Source organism: Rhinolophus hipposideros, assembly GCF_964194185.1.
Source record: "Rhinolophus hipposideros genome assembly, chromosome: 2".
Taxonomy (NCBI): Eukaryota; Metazoa; Chordata; class Mammalia; order Chiroptera; family Rhinolophidae; genus Rhinolophus; species Rhinolophus hipposideros.
The window spans coordinates 64628527-64640576 of record NC_138048.1 but is presented as its reverse complement, the minus strand read 5'-3'; positions in this window follow the sequence as shown (position 1 = coordinate 64640576).

Sequence of the window (12050 nt, the reverse complement as noted above, 5' to 3'; positions counted from 1 at the left end):
AGAATTATATCCTCTTGTTGTATTGACTTCTTATCCTTATGATTTTTTTTTAATCTCTAGTAATATTTATTGCCTTAAAGTTTTCTTTTCTGATCTTAGCATGCTATACCATTTTTTTTTGGTTAGCTTTTGCATGTTGTATATTTTCATATAATTTCACTCTTACTTCTTTATATTCGATCTACTCTTGTAAGCAGCATAAACTTGAGGATTTTTAAAAATACAATCTGATTGTATTTTGTATTGAACCATTTTGTATTTGAACCATTGAATTTTGTATTTGAACCATTGAAATATTTTGTATTGAACCATTATTCTCCTGCAGTCTCTCTCCTTAGGTTGCAGTCAAGACATTGGCCAGAGCTGTAGTCATCTAAAGGTTTGAATGGGGCTGAAGGAATCTCTTTCAAGATGGCTTACTCACATGGCTATTGAAAGGACATGGATGGTTCCATAAGACTGCTTGAGTGTCCTCATTATATGGCACCTCGCTTTCCCCAGATTAAGTGAAACGAGAGAATGTAAGGAAGAGACTGAGTGCTGTATGTGATTTAGTCTTGGAAGTCATACATTGTTCCTTCTGTTACTTATGCCCTATTCTGATTTTTTTATTATAACATTTTTTATTAGTTTCAGGTGCACAAAACAATGTAATAGTTAGACATTTATTATTTATATCACTCACACAGTGACAACTCCCTCCCCCCATCCACAACCCCTCTGACGTCACACAGAGCCGTTACATTTCCACTTTCTATTTTTAATGCTGTACTCTGCTTCTTGTAACTATATACATACGTATATAGTATATATATATGTATATATATACACATATATATGTACATATGTACATATATATGTGTATATATGTATATATGTGTATATATGTATATATGTGTATATATGTATATATGTGTATATATGTATATATATGTGTGTATATATGTATATATATATATATACAAACTATATATATAAACTTGTAGTTGACATTCATTATTGTTCAGCTTCAGCTTCAGGTACAGTACAGTGATCAGGCATCTACATCATCCCTAACAAGACAAGTGTCAATCGGATACCCTACAAAATCTTTACCACATTATTTATTACATTCCCAAAATTGACTTTCGTTAACTCCCTGGCAATCTTGTGGTTACTGACTGTTTTCTAATCCCCTCACCTTCCCCCTTATCCCCACCCCACCTCCCATCTAGTAGCCAAGTGCTGGCGCGGATGTGGAGAAAAGGGAACGCTTGTGCACTGTTGGTGAGATTGCAGATTGTTGCAGCCACTATGGAAAACAGTATGGAGGTATCTCAAAAATCTGAAAATGGAACTACCTTATGATCCAGCAATTCCACTCCTAGGTATCTATCCGGAGAAATCCAAAACTCTAATTCAAAAAAATTTATGCACCCCTGTTTATTGCAGCACTATACACAATAGCCAAGACATGGAAACAACCGAAATGTCCATTGGTAGACGACTGGATTAAGAAACTGTGGTACATTTATACAATGGAGTATTATGCAGCCATAAAGAAGAAAGAAATCTTACGTAGAGAGCCATATTCTGTTTATTAGAAGTGATTTAATAAAGCCAGACCATACTCTAGGGGAGAGGAATTACGCTCTACCTTTTGAGGGGATGAGGGTCAAATAATTTTTGGCTCACACTCTGAATTCTGTTTTATCCATTCTTTTCTATTTCTCTGCTGTATTCTAAAAGGTGTTTTTTTTTTTCCTTACAAATTCTCTCTTTAGCTGAGTTTAATGTGCTATTAAACACATCAATTGAGTTCTTAATTTGGGATCTTATCTTCTTCAATTCTAGAATTTTTGTTTGGCTCTTTATAAATTTCCCAGTCACTGTGTATAGTTTTTAGCTCTGACAAAATTCTCAATCTTTTCAATAAAAAAAGCATAGCTAAGTTCATATCTGATCTATGTCTCTTGTTTGTTGTTTATACTTTCTTGTTCATGTTGTCTGGCCTCCTCTTGTATCTGCTTATACTTGATTTTCTGCTGGACATTTTTGGGGACAGAGCCCCAAAAAGCAGTTTCCAGGCTCTCAGCCTCACATAGAAAGGTGCTGGCTCGGGTAGTAAATGGCCATCAACTGTGATTGGATGGCCATCAGCTGTGGCTAGTTGGCCGTCAGCTGTAACCCGTAAGCCATTGTCCACTAATATAACTGCTGTGGCTACGCTAGCAGAAAAAAATGGGGGGGCTAGCAAAGAGCGGATTGCAGAGAGGCGGATGCCGCTGATGAGAATATAGTGATGTGACTCCCCTACTTATCGCTCCGTGGGTGTTCCTTTTTGGCCTCACCATGTCCTGCGTTCTTATGTGGGGAGCGGGACCAGAGACCCCGCCTGCCGCCCCGCACGACACATGGCATAGTCGGCAAGAGGAAACGCTTGCTGAGTCCTCCGTGGGAAATGAGGGTGAGGTCAAGTTCGTCCCTCACCCCCAGGACAGCCCTGGTGAATAACTATGTACTATGGGGAATTGCCTTCCATCCCTAATTTAATGGACTGCTTGACTATTTGTTTGGGAACATACCACCATGTAGTGGAACTGGCGGATGTTTGCTTTTGTGTCTTGACTGGCCGCCATCGAGAATATGTAAGCACCTTGACTGTGAGCCGCTGTTGTTCCAGCACGGTACCCTGAGAGGCCCAGAGAGAGTGGCAGTGCCCTGAGAGCCCTGGCTGTGCTCAGAGAGCCTGGCTGTGTCCAGGATATTGCATTCACCTCCAGGCTCCTCGCACAGGGACCCTCGCGGAAGACGCTTGTCGCTTAGATTGTGAGGCAAGACCCTGTAGGGGTGGAGTGTAGGGACAGAGCCCCAAAAAGCAGTTTCCAGGCTCTTAGCCTCACATAGAAAGGTGCTGGCTCAGGTAGTAAATGGCCATCAACTGTGGTCAGATGGCCATCAGCTGTGGCTAGTTGGCCGTCAGCTGTAACCCGTAAGCCATTGGCCACTAATATAACTGCCGTGGCTACGCTAGTAGAAAGAATTGGGGGCTAGCAAGAGCGGATTGCAGAGAGGCGGATGCAGCCGGTGAGAATATAGTGGTATGACTCCCCTACCTATGGCTCCGTGGGTGTTCCTTTTTGGCCTCACCATGTCCTGCGTTCTCATGTGAGGAGCGGGACCAGAGACCCCGCCTGCTGCCCCGCACGACAACATTTTATTTGAAACATTATTTAGGAACTTGAAAGAGGTTACCTTCTTCCAGGGGGGATTTTTTCCCCCCGCTTCCTCCACATCTCTACAAGCACTAACCTTTGGGTTCACATTAATCCAACTTCAGAGACTGGTAGTTTCTGGCCTATTCAGATGACTTGAAGCAGGGATTTCATTCCAGTTTTCCCAGTTCATAGGGTATGGCTCTTTGGGAGTGCCACTACAAAGATGGAGGCTTTACTAGAGTCCTTATCATTGGAGGCCTAGACTCAGTTTTGTCATCCTTGCTGCATAAGCTTGTCAATAAAGTATTCTTTGGTATCTCAGGCACCTCAACCTGAATTAACAAATTCCATCAAGGTAAAACGCCAATGTTTAGCTAACCATTTTGGATTTGTGACTTCTTCAATATCTCAGACAAGTTAGTCTTTAATCTTGTTAGCTCTCTGACCCACCCAGATCAATGTTTTATATACGTTATCCATCCTTTTAAGTTTTCCTTTGTTGGTAGGATGATCTGAATTACTTAGTCAATCATGACTGAAATCCAGTCTCCTTGTTCTTTATGGCAATATAAAAAACTGGCAAAATCTGATTATAAATAATTAAAGGCTTTTAACAAAGAGTGTGCAGAAAAAATTACGTGCTTCCTCTTTGTTGCAAAAATATCACTCATGAGAGAAAACTCATATATATATACATATATGTATATATATGCATATATATGTGTGTATATAGTTACAAGAAGCGGAATATTTTTTGCAACAAAGAGGAATGGACAGAAAACCTTGCATACCTTGCTTAAAAGCAACAAACAATAGTCATCCCATTTACTTCCAATGAGGAGGAACATTAGTTACATGGGAGTGAGAGATATCTGGCCTCTTGGATATCATTTTCCTTGGGAACTGTTATAGCACATTCTATAAATGGAATGGACAAGCTTATGTGGCATTTTGAATTTAGTTGATAAGGAGGGAGGAGAGAGAGAGAGAGAGAGAGAGAGAGAGAGAGAAACTAGATTGGTGTTGCTATTACTGCAGGCCTAAACACATTTACTTGTAGGCTTATGGGATGAACTGTCATGGGTATTAACTGCATAAGGGTTGTGGCTGGATTTGATGAGAGATGAGGAGGATTTGGATTTGTAGTAGAGAGAGCTCTTGGAGAGAGAGGAACTTCAGGCAGAAGCTGAAGGAGTTGCTTTAATGATGGGCTTGTTGAAATGTGGGCACTGGCAAAGCCATTCTAGTTCCCAGCGACAGGTGAGACATAGAAAGGGCACAAGAAGGTTTGGCACTGGAAATTCTGTGGGAATAACATGCCATTTCAGTAATTTGATACTGTGACAATGAAACATCTAATGAGAGGTCAGTAGGCGACTGGGATTATGGTATGGAGTGCTGGTTAAAATTGCGTAGGCAAAATTCAAACTTGGCAGTCATCAGTTTAGAGGCAGAAACAAAGATATTGTTAAAAATAGTGATTTTATATAAACTATAAAAGTTCTATTGTTTAAAGATATTTATTTATGCATGCATTTCTTTATTCTTGGACATATCGCTGAGTTGAGATGCTTTGGATCATTCAAAATCAAAGGGGGTGTGTATATGGAATATAAATAACAGTGAAGCACTGACTCCCCTGAAAAGAATCTGTCAGATAACAGAGCAGGATTAGCTTGCAGGGTTAAGGAAATGAAAACAAATTAAGAACTGAATCATTCATTCTCCATAAACTGGAATATGGTTTATGATAAACTAACTGCAATAGTTAGACAAATGGGCTTAGTGTCAAATACTAAAAAGTATTCAGCAGACAGATTCAGGGATAAATTTGGAGTTGAATGATTTCTGCAAACTTTTCTTTTGACCTTGCTTAAGTCACCTTTCAGACAGTGGTGAATTCACTTCCTGGGACAGTAGGAAGTCTGCTTCTCTTTTGTTCTGCTCTCTTCTTCCCTTTCTACCCATCTCCCCACCAGCCTCCTGGCTTGCCCTGGATCTTTCCAGGCTCAACAGTGGAGACCTATCAGACAAACTGCTCTTGGTGCACAGTTAATGTATTATTATGGTAAATTCTCTTCTTTCCACTGGGTGTGAGCATAGGGCAGTATGAAAAGATAAAGGGGAAAGGGAACCCTGTCCCACCTTTCCGGTGAAGATAAGGTAGGACATAGGTAGGAAGGAGACAGAGATTCCAATTCTGTCTCTTATGTGAATTATGAAAATATATATTCTAGAATTAAAATGCTCAATAAATGGCAATGTATTAGAGACGACCTTTAATGTTTCAGATGCTATTTTAAGATTATCAGAGGTAGATGTAGTCACAGTCAGGGAGGGTATAGAGATATGCAGAGCAAGCTAGAGAATTGAACACTGAAAGAAAAGTGGTCATGAAGAATATAATGAAAAATGAGAAAAGAACAAAACAGTTCCATTTAGATTTCTAGAGAATATTAGAATAAGAGCAAAGACAAAACTCCAGAACTTAGCAGTACCTTGACCTTTCAACCCCTTTAATGGCAGCCATACATTGCACACATGCTCTAAGTATAAAACATGGCTGTTCAGGAATGCCCTTTGATCCTGGCATCCAGGATTCTGCCTTAAGACCCATGCTTTAGAGGGCTCCATTCTGGCTGTGCTTCTCTGATGGGTGATGAGTTTGTGGGGCCCAAATGTGCTCACTTGAAGACTGTGTTCCCCTTTCTAGGCCACACTGGGAACCCTCAAGCAGAGGCTTCTCACTGAGCAGGAAAAAGGGTAGTCATGGGAAGACAAGGTAGAATTGAATGGTGCATTGTGCACAGCTAGGAGCCTCCATTTGTACTGTTGCCCAGGGCCCCACAAAAGTTAGTACTGGGCCTATACTGTTGATGCTCCAGTCTATTTTCTTTACTGTCTCCATTCTCAGCTCCTCTCTTAGATCTGTTCCATCAGGCAGGTTTCTATTTTTAGCTTTATCCTTAATCCGGAGTTCCCAGCATGCAAAAGTTCTGTGAATTTGAATGGGAAAAATTTACATTTTTATTTTCACTAACTTCTAATTGAAATGTATCATTTCCTTGTATTGTGAATGTAGGCACAAAACACAGTAATATTAGTAGTACTCGTAACTTGGTCACCAGTAGAAATCAGAGATATATTTATAGTACATTAAAGTTATAATAAATCTTAAAATATTGTGTGTACTTATACTTCAAAACAGTATTTTGAAATAATTCATATTTAATGTGTTCATAAATATGCGTACTTATTATATATTACAAATTAAAAAACAAATTTCAATAGCTTTATTTTAGTATGATCTATTTTCTTCATAATCCTGTATATTTTCTTTGACATATTTAAAAACTTTATTCTGAGAATGAGTTCATAGGCTTCAATAGACAGGCACATGGGATGTATGGTACAAACAGGGTTAAGAACTTCTGAAACTCTGAAGTTTGGATCTGCTTGTCTCTTTTTCCCCCCACCATCTCTGCTCACCTCAGGTAGGAACATCCCCACTAGCTACAGGCCCATAGAATCCAAATGTCTCCTGGTTCCTTGCTCAGAATTTGGCCAGGACAGCTCTGCTAAGACCTTGACCTCTTTGCTAATTTCCCAGAAATCCCATTGCCTAGCTTTGGGCATTGTTTCGTGCAGCCCTTACTTTGAGTTGGGTTCACTTCCTTAGTATGTCACTTAGATGTATGTCTGTCACGGGAAGACACTGTTCCTTAGGAGCCACTGTGGCCTCCACCCCTGGTTAATTCCACACTGTCCTGGTTTATCTAGGTTGTCTTCTTTTTTCTAAGCACTTCTACTGTACAGCTCTGTCCAGAGGACACGTCTGTGACTATGTGGTTTCATGAGAATTATGCCCCCTCCTATCTCCATACCATGAGTTTTAAACTTTGTGTTCTCATTCGAACACATGGTGCTTTTACCTCATCCCTATTTTGACTTTATGGCCATAATCTCTTGATACCCAATCTCTCTGGTCTAAACAGAGTGTCAGTGATACTCAGCTGCTGGTCTGCTCTGTCTTGTTGTCTTTTCCCCCAATCCCCACATGTAAATTGGTCACTACATTTTGCCAATTGTGAGTTTGAATTTTCTTCCCTTTCCTTCATCCTTGCTGATACTGCCTTAATCTAGTCTCTCATCAACTCTTGGCTGGATTATTAAGGTGGCTTCCTAGTTGGTGACTTAGGCCAGTCTGCATGTTTATGTGCATTGACAAAATTAAATTTTTCCAGGCCCATGTTTGCATGACACACATTACACAGGAGTGGAAAGAGCATTGGAATGGAAGTTAGGAGACCTGGGTACTAGCTAAAAAGGTAAGTGACCTATGGAAATGATGTGGTGAAGTGAGGTGGGATTTTTCTGAAGGAAATAGACTTTCCCTACTTGAACTAGAAAAAGGAGTATTTTCTCTTTTCCTTTTCTTGTATTTCTGACTAAAGAGCTATTGAACACAAATTCAGAAGTATGGGATTACATGGAGATTCCACTGATGTGAATGGAGTGGCTCTTTCTTCACAGAGACCTGGCAAAGCCAGTCATGGATTCAAAGTCACACGGTACCATATGATTTCTAACAGCTGTTCTAGTTAAACTACATTCTGTGTTGTACTTCTTTACCCTCAGTTCTTTCATCAAATCTTTTAAAAGTGTTACTGTACTATGGAATTGAGGGGAAGCATGATTTCCGGTTCAAGGCTAGGCTATGGACATCAGCAGGATCTTCAATGAAATATAATGCTCAACAGAGCAGCTGTCTCCAAAGGAGCAGTCCTGGAAGAAGCTGTGCTAAAGTGAAGAGATGACAGGGCAGAGCACAGACATGGAGGAAATTATTCTGCACCATGCCCATTGCAACTCACTGGGAAACTCCCCCAAATCATGCTGGGGGTGGCAGCAACAAGAGAAACACTTTTCACTTCCAGATAGTAGGTCAGTGGGGCTAATGTTGTAATAACTTTAGTAGTAACAGAGTCATTTCTGATAATACGTGCTGGCTGGTGACCCATGGGTTATTTTTTAGTGTATAATTTTGAATTACTTTGGATCTCTTAAAATGGCTATAGATTCATCATGGCTTATAATCAGAGATGTGCCTATTTACAAATAATCCATCTATTGTTAACTGATATCTTAGTAAGAAAAAACAGCCAATTCAAATCCTTCTCCCCCTTTTGGGAAATATGGTAGGTATAAAAATAAATTACTGTGTTTCCCCAAAAATAAGACCTAGCCAGACTATCAGCTCTAATGTGTCTTTTGTAGCAAAAATTAATATGAGATCCAGTCTTATTTTACTATACTATAAGACTGGGTCTTATATGATATATGATATGACATGACATGACATGACATGATATGATATACCAAGTCTTATATTAATTTTTGCTCCAAAAGACGCATTAGAGCTGATTATCTGGCTGGGTCTTATTTTCGGGGAAATGGTATAACAGGGTGTAGCAAACATCTGTTTATAAATTGGCCACAGAGTTGTCAGATTTGAACAATTTCTCATTTTCTCTGTGTCAATAAATCTACTGAATCAATAGGTTTCTTTTATAAATATGTTTCAAAAAGCATCATCATTTCCTTGTAGTCATTTCTGATAATATTGTAAATGTATTTTTTAAATTTTTAAAATTGGATAATTCACATGCCATAAAATCCACCATTTAAAATTGTACAAGTCAGTGGTTTTTAGTATATTCACAAAGTTATGCAACTATCACCATTAATTATCATCCCAGAAAGAAACCCAGTACCTATTAGCAGACCCTTCCTATTCTCTCCTCTCCCAAACCCCTGGCAACCACTAATCTACTTTCTGTCTTATAGATTTGCCTTTTCTGTATATTTTATACAAATAGAATCATGCATTATTTGGCACTTTGTGTCTTGCTTCCTTCACTAAGTTTTCAAGGTTCACTGATAGGTAACATGTATGAGTTCTTCCTTTCTTTTTATGGCTGAATAATATTGTATTGTATAGCTACACCATATCTTGTTTATCCATTGAGTTGGTGAGATTTTAATTGTCTCTACTTTTTAGCTATTATGAAAAATGTTGCTATGAATATTCCTGCACAATTTTTGTGTTAACATATGTTTTCAATTCTTCGGGGTATTTACCAAAGAGAGGAATTGCTGGATCCTATAGTAACTGTGTTGAACTTTTTGAGGAGCTCTCAAACTGTTTTTCACAGTGACTGCAATATTTTACATTCCTAATAGCAACGTATGAGGGTTCCAATTTCTTTGCATCATCACCAACACTTATTATTTTGTGTTTTTTTTCTTTCATTATGTCTATCATACTAGGTATAAAGTGGTATCCCATTGTGGTTTTGATTTGCATTTCATTAATGACTAATGATGTTGAGAATTTTTTCATATGCTTATTGGTCATTTCTATATCTTCTTTAGAAATGTCTATTCAAATTTTTGCCCATTTGAAAAACTAGGTTATTGTCTTTTTATAATTCCTTATACATTCTGATATATTCTGGATACTAGACCTTTATCAGATATAAAATTTGTAATATTTTTTCCATTCTGTGATTATCTTTTCACTTTCTTGGTAGTATCTTTCAAAGCACAATATTTTAAAATTTTGATGGATTTCAATTTATCTCTTTTTTTCTTTGTTTACTTTGCTTTGGTGTAATATCTAAAAAACATTATCTAATCCAAGGTCATGAAGATTTATTCCTATGTTTACTTAGAAGTGTTTTATAGCTTTAGTTCTTACATTTAGGTCTTTGATCCATTTTGAGTTCACTTTTATATGTGGTGTGAGGTAGGACTCAGCTGAATTGGTCTGCAAGTGGATGTCTTGTCCCAGAAACATTATTTGAAAATACCATTTTTCCCTTAGTGACTTGTTTTGGCACTCTTGTCAAAATCAATTGACCACAGACATATGGGTTTATATCAGGACGCTCAGTTCTATTATGCTGATTATATGTCTGTCCTTGTCATTATGCTAGTACTACACTATCTTGATTACCGTAGTTTTGTAACTAGGAAGTATGAGTCCTGCAACTTTGTTCTTTTTCAAGTTGTTTTTTATTTGGAGGGGAAGCAGGCTATTCTGGGCCCCTTGTAACTCGACATGGCTTTTCGGATTGGCTTTTCCATTTCTGTTAAAAAGTTGGTTGGAATTTTGTTAAGGATTGTGTAGAATCTGTAGATAAATAGGTGTATTGCCATCTTAACAATGGTACATCTTCCAATTCGTGAACATGGGATATCTTTCCATTTATTTAGGTTTTTTTTAACTTTGTCCAACATTTTTTTTTATAGTTTTCAGTGTACAAGTCTTGAACTTTTGATTACATTTATTTCTAAGTATTTTGTTCTTTTTGATTTTTTGTAAATGTAATTGTTTTTAATTTCATTTTTGGATTGTTCATTGCTAATGTATAGAAATACAAATAATTTTTGCATATGGCCTTATATCCTGCAAACTTGCTGAACTCATTTAGAGCTTCTAATAGGGTTTTGTGTGTGTGTGTATGTGTGTGTGTATTCTTTAGGATTTCCTATATATGAGATCATGTCATCTGCAAATTTAGGTAGTTTTGTTTTCTCCTTTCCAATATGGATGCCTTTTATTTTTTTTTCTTACCCAATTGTGTTGCTAGAACCTCCAGTCCAATATTGATAGAAATGGGCAGAGTGTACATCCTTCTCTTATTTCTGATCTTATGAGGAACACTTTCAGTTTTTCACTATTAAAAATGATGTTAACGTTGGGTGTTTTTGTAAGTACCCTTTATTGGGTTGAGGAAATTCCCATCCTTTCCTAGACTGTTAAGTGTTTTTATCATGAGTGTTAGATTTTGGCAAATGCTTTTTCTGCATTTATTGAGATGATTGCATATATTTTCCATTTATTAACATAGCATAATGCATTTATTAATTTTTATATGTTGAAACATACATGCATTCCTGGGGTAAAATCTTATCCTCATAGAATGAATTGGTAATGGTTCTTTCTCTTTTATTTTTTGGCAGAATTTCTGAAAGATTGGTGTTCATTCTTTTTTAAACATTTCATAGGATTCACCAGTGGAGCCATCTAGTCCTGGGCTTTTTTTGATTCCTAACTCAAATGTGTTACTTCCTATAGTCTATTAATATTTTCTATTTCTTCTTGAGTCTGTTTAAGTAGTTTGTTTCTTTCTAGAAATTTGTCCATCTCATCTAGGTTATTTAATTTTTTTTTTTACATACAATTGTTTTTAGTATTGCCTTATACTCCTTTTTATTTCTGTAAGGTTGGTAGTAATGTCTTCTCTTTCCTTCCTGATTTTAATAATTTGAGCATTCTCTCACTCTCTCTCTCTTTCTCTTACTCTCTCTGTTTGGCCAGGTTAGCTAAAGGTTTGTCAATTCTGTTGATTTTTTCAAAGAATCAACTTTTGGTTTCATTGATTTTCCCTACTATTTTTCTATTCTCTATTTTATTTATTTCTATCTAATCTTTATCATTTCCTTCGTCTGTTTGTTTTGGATTTAGTTTGCCTTTTTTCCCTCTAGTTTCTTAAGGTGGAAAGTTAAGTTATTGATTTGGGATCTTTCTTCTTCTTTAATGTGGGCATTTAAAGCTATAAATTTCCCTCTGAGTCATGCTTACACTGAATTCCACATTTTCATATGTTGTGTTTTTTGTGTTTCATAAATCTCAAAGTATTTTCTAATTTTCTTTCTGACTTCTTCTTGGACCAATTGGTTAGTTTGGAATCTGTTGTTTAATTTCTCCAATTTCCTTCTGTTATTGAGTTCTAGGTTCATTCTGCTTCTATTTCATTGCTGATCTCTGTCTAACTGTTCTATCCA